Below are 5,680 nucleotides of genomic sequence, written 5' to 3' on the forward strand. Positions count from 1 at the left end.
ATATTTACTCGTATAGCAAATAGCCGTGAATCCCTTACTATAGTAAAACCATAACTCATCATGACGCTAAAGTGCAAGACTGAAAAACTCACGCAAATCATAAAGACCAGTACATAACCAAATAACAGCAATAGAAAACAATGTCACTGACATATCTAACACCAGAATGAACTGTGCATTTTACCTTTAGAAGAGCTGCAGGCGATGAGAGTACACTGTAAAAACATTCCGTAGAAATTTCAATGTTATTGCAGCTGGGTTGCCGGTAATTTACCGTAGATTTACATTTATGTTATTTACTGGCAAGAGTTTGTTCAAAGTTAAATAAATTTCAAATATTAACAAGTCTTTATCTTTACAGAATAAAACTATACAATAACAGCCTCATGCAAAACATTCTGGGAACCAGAAATCATCATCAACCTTTTTCTGTTTTTTGGTCCAGATTTTGTTTCCCAGAATGTTTTCCTTGATGCTGTTTTTTAGTTTTACTCTGTAAAGATAAAGACTTGTAAATGTTTAATTTTCATTTAACTTTGAACAAAATGTTGCCAGTAAAAAACATAAATGTAAATCTACAGTAAATTACCGGCAACCCAGCTGCAATTTCTACGGATTTTTTTTACAGTGTACTTTTAAAAAGTTTTTAAGAGGGTCCTTTTAAAATTTCTTCGTCTTGCTAAAATGCCGAGACTTAGCCTACAAGTGTACATTATTTAGATAGAGAATGAGTTCTCACGCATGGCGATTGAGACCCCGAATGTGATATTAACTTTCAGTGTAGAGAAAACACTGGGGATAGTGTTCAAATGTAGTGGCTGCGTGTATGTAATTGGCTGACTATGTTAGCATTGCATTGTGGGTTAGTATTTTTATTAATTATACTCCTAATTTTAATCAGTATCCATTGTATAACCAAATTTATTTGCAGCACATTTTTTTAAATAATTAAGTTCATTATTATTTTGAGAAGTAAGGGGGCACAGTGACTCAAGTGGCCGGGCCATGCCCCCTAGGGCCCGCTCGTGGCGCCGACACTGCAGACCGTCCTTAACTAAAATATTGCTTATTATTCCCTCTAGGAAGACAATACACTAGGCCAATGGTGATCTGAGGGGGCGGGATAGTGATGGTGAGGGTGCAATGCTTTAATGCTGCAAAATTGGGAAGTGGCTTTAAGAAAGTACCAAAATCATCAAGTTTCTGTCAGCTGAAAATGTTATGAACATCCTGTAAAATGATGGATGTCTGAAAAAACTGTCACGTACTTTGGGTGGAACAAACATTTCAAAGGAACAAAACTGAAGAATTGCAGAAGATAGTTGGGTCTTAAGGTCAATAAACACAATGAGTCTGGCACAAACAGAGAAGTGGTCATATGGGCAAGTATTCCCTGGTTAAATGTAAGGGAGATCCCTCATGTTTGGGGGTGTTTTTTAAAAGGACCTGGACATCTTACAAGGATACATGGCATCATGTACTCAAATATTTAAATATAACACCTGACTGCTTTTGGCACAGTCCTGTCTTGTTTTTCCCTAGTCCGTGTAGATTACTTTGAAGTTATGTCTTTGTTTGCCATGTTTGCATGCCCCCCAGAAAGAATTTGTGACCCCCCACCCACAGTTTTCTTAACAGACATAAATTAAAGTGGAGAGCTAAAAGTCATATACTTTAATATAACACATTTGTTAATAATGTGTATAACTGAATTTATCCAATAACTAAACTATCTAATCTCAGGCGAATGGATTCAACTCGCAATAAAGGGGCATTGCAATTCAGTGACCTAAATGGCGTTTTCTTGATGTTTCAGACTGTGAGGTTTTTAACATTTGCTTCTTAAATGAAACTCACATGAACTAGTAATGTCGCTGTCATTATCATCCTCAAAGCTGACTGCAAAGATTAATCAGACTTTATTAATAAAGCTGAACAACGGGCTAGCAACTCCAGAAGGGCAGAAAGATGATCACTCCAGTCATCATCCAGCCAAAAAAGGGAACAATCCAAAGATAGGATCAGATGGGCAGCAGAGAAATCAAAGAGCCATCCAGGACCATAGACAGCGCAGAGGGTCAAACCAGGAAGCATCATCTCTATGCCGAGCAAAGACACATAAAATGTCCATAAAAAACGATCAAATATATCACTTTCCCAACATTTGCTTCATTATCCTTGAATTTAAGGAACGAATGGTTAAAAACTCGCTAAAGATTTTTAGGTGATTTAAAGGGGACATTTCACAAGGCTTTTTTAACATGTGGAATAAATCCCCAGAGTACATATGTGTATTTTAGCTCAAAATGCCATGTAGAACATTTTAGGTGTGAGCAATCATGATTCTGCCATCTTGTCCTTTGTTTAATCTAGTCTTGTGGCAGGATCATGACAGACCCATGTTTTGTGTGGGATCACGTGGTCTGAGTATTGAGTTTACTAGACCACGTGTTTCCTGTGTCTTGTCACTTTTACCCCGCTCCCTTGTCATCCTCATCCTTATTGTTTAACCCATGTCACCTGTTGTCCTCATTAGTTGTCTCCTATTTAAGGTCCTTGTGTTTGTTGCTCTGTGTTTATTCGTTTGTTTAGGTCAAGTATATTGTTAAGTGTTATCCAGTTTTGTGTCTTGTCCAGTGTAGTATCATTCCTTCTGATTTACAGTTTTTTACGATTGCTATGACACTTTTTTCAATACTTTTAACAAATTTTCTAAACTCTTAACGCACCAACACACCTACAACACACAACTGGCAAAACAGTTAATTTTATCCTCAAAATCACACATTGTAAACTAAACTCTCACACTGTTTACAAAAACACTGTAAACATGTCTCAGAATCAACTATTTATACCAAATCACCAACACATGTTCTCTTCCAACAGAAACATCTAGTCATTCATAACACAATGTCATGAAAAACACAAACATAAGATAGAAAAACAAAAACGGCATAAGTTTATGTGTAAGTCTGTCCTTGGTGTTTAGTAAATGCATGCATTATGTTTGTTTTGCTGCAGCAATTCAAGACAAAAATGAATCCTCCATCTTAGAGTACAGTTTATGAAAAAAAGTAGACAGAATTGCTGCAGTAAAGACTTTACAGTATTTACAACAGGATATTACTGCAAGATAACAAACATATTCAATATTACTTTACAGTAAAAACACAAACAGAAAAAGACAAATAAAGTAAAAGGAAAATCTCATCTTCTAATCTATTGCGTTTCTATTTGGCCACATGTTCTCATTCACATAACACCTGATATCTTCTCTGGCTAGGCATCTTGTGAGGAATCTTTGCCATGTCTTTTCCACCCCTGACAGTGTTCAGTTGTGACATCTGTGAATGCACCATCTACATGTAATGCATCCAGGTGGGACTGGAGGAAAACCTTGTCCTGGTGGTCTTCCGTTGACTTGTGCAGACATATATTTTATTTTTTGTGTTGCTCATATTGTTTCTTTTCCACACAAGATCAAACTAAAGAGGCCGTTCTTTACTCTATTGTATACCATATAGTCATGCAATTGAAAGAACCTGAGTGTGTTTCCTAGGTGGGAATCAGCTGTGATTTATATATTTGCATTGGTTCAATAAGTTGTTTTTCAATCCCAATGGAATAAGGGGATATATTTATCTTTCAATTCACCATATAAACAGCTGTTTACTTTGACTATAAGTGAGGTTTAGCACATGATGTTATCTGTTTTGAGATGCTGTGTGAAAGCATTTGTAAATTTGACTTTAAAAATCTATTGTTTTGGTCTTGTTTGAGCTTGTATGTAAAAGAAGTTTAAGCATTTTAAATTTGGGTAACACTTTATTTTACGACCCGCAATGTACCGCGTAATTAAACCGAATTTACAGCGTACCTATTTGTAACAACAGGGTAGGTAACCTGTAGGTATAAGGGAATAATATTTTAAGTTTGGGGTAATAAGGGGGTAAGAATATGAAGAATTATAAATTATTTATACTCTAAGTATTTTATAACAACAGGGTACCTATTGTAATATTACGTGGTTGACTTAGTCAAGTTTATGGGGAAATTATGTTTTATTTATTTTTTATTGTGAATTTTTATTGACTACTGAATGTTGTATACAGTCAATGTCTACGAGCCACATCGGCAAATAAATATAACAGCATATCACTTTTATTTTAGTAGCCTATATTACTTGCTTTTAATAACAAAAGTCCAGCTGATTTAATGTGGTTATCTTTTTTTTAAGGTAAGTACAATACAAATAGCAACTTATTCCCTATTTACCAGGAAACTCCTACATTTGCGGACATATTTGAAGTGGTGCTTTGCAATTTATTTACTGTAAACACAAGTATTTTAGTCAAATATAATTTATGAAATGGCAAACCAGAATGAAACAACAGCAGATATCAGCTCCCGCTTAAGCAAAAGACGACTACATGCGTAGGTTAGTGCGCAGGTGTAGCGCGCGGCCGTCTGCAGGAGGTTTGCTGGAACGTGATCCTGAGGTGAAATTTCTTTAAGAGGTTTTAAAAACGTTCTACACTGTGGAGTACAGCTGCGAGTGATGTTAGCAGGATCCGCATGCTGGATAAGGTGACTGGTTTTGTTAATAGATGACTCACGCATTTCAAACAATGTTTTTCAAGAAAGTTGCTAGCTAACGGTAGCCGGTTAGCTAGCACATAAGTAAGCCTAAAATTTATAAACGTAACTGGCTTAGAAAACTCTGTTTCTGTCAAGGCACAGTGAAGAAACATTTACTGAAGGCTTTCATTTATGTTTTTTATATGTAATGCAGAACAGCATTTGTGAGACGACATCAACTCATCATCCGAGTGGACAAGAACACCAACAGAGGAAGCCAAGCCGCAAAAACAATGAAAAATTGTCATGACTTTTTATTTTAAATAAAAGTTATGTGATAATAAACATTAAGTGTTGGCTTAATTATAGTGTTTTAAAGATGTTTTGAAATAAGTTGTTTTAAAATAAAAATAACAATATTCTGTATGTTTATGGTATTTACCCTATAACAAGAGGTGAACAAAGCACCACTTTAGTTTACAGCCTGCAAATATGAGAGTTACCTGGTACATACACAGAACAATCGGGGAATAAGCCCCACTTTAGTTTACAGCCCGCAAATATGTGAGTTACCTGGTACATACACCGAACAATCGGGGAATAAGCCCCACTTCAATTTACAGCCCGCAAATATAAGAGTTACCTGGTAACTCCTGTATACATATACAGATCAAAGAGGTACAAGTTGCTATTATTTTTATTGTGTGTTATATTTTATTTGCCGACGTGGCATGTAGACATCAACTGTAGGCTATACAAAACACTTCATCAGGTAAGTAGCAAATATGAAAAAAAAAACATATTACACATAGACCATATTACCCATAGACGTAAGTCATACATACCACGTAATATTACAATAGGTACCCTGTAGTTATGAAATACTTAGAGAATAATTTTCCATATATTCTTACCCCCTTATTACCCCAAACTTAAAATATTATTCCCTTATAACTACAAGTACGTACTGTAGAGGTACTCTGTTGTTACAAATAGGTACGCTGTAAATTCGGTTTAATTACGCGGTACTTTGCGGGTCGTAAAATAAAGTGTTACCTAAATTTGTGTTAATTACATGCATTTTGTGTTAAACCAACAAGAA

General features: G+C 35.6%; 1 long non-coding RNA gene across 1 annotated transcript; it reads left to right on the plus strand.

Moving 5' to 3' along the window:
• Nucleotides 1-4,026: 4,026 nt before the first annotated feature.
• Nucleotides 4,027-4,925, plus strand: LOC135738690 (uncharacterized). The gene is made up of 2 exons (XR_010528757.2): nucleotides 4,027-4,587; nucleotides 4,793-4,925. It is a non-coding gene; the product is annotated as an uncharacterized lncRNA (long non-coding RNA).
• Nucleotides 4,926-5,680: the final 755 nt, after the last annotated feature.

The sequence above is a fragment of the Paramisgurnus dabryanus genome, chromosome 12, assembly GCF_030506205.2.
Source record: "Paramisgurnus dabryanus chromosome 12, PD_genome_1.1, whole genome shotgun sequence".
Classification (NCBI taxonomy): domain Eukaryota; kingdom Metazoa; phylum Chordata; class Actinopteri; order Cypriniformes; family Cobitidae; genus Paramisgurnus; species Paramisgurnus dabryanus.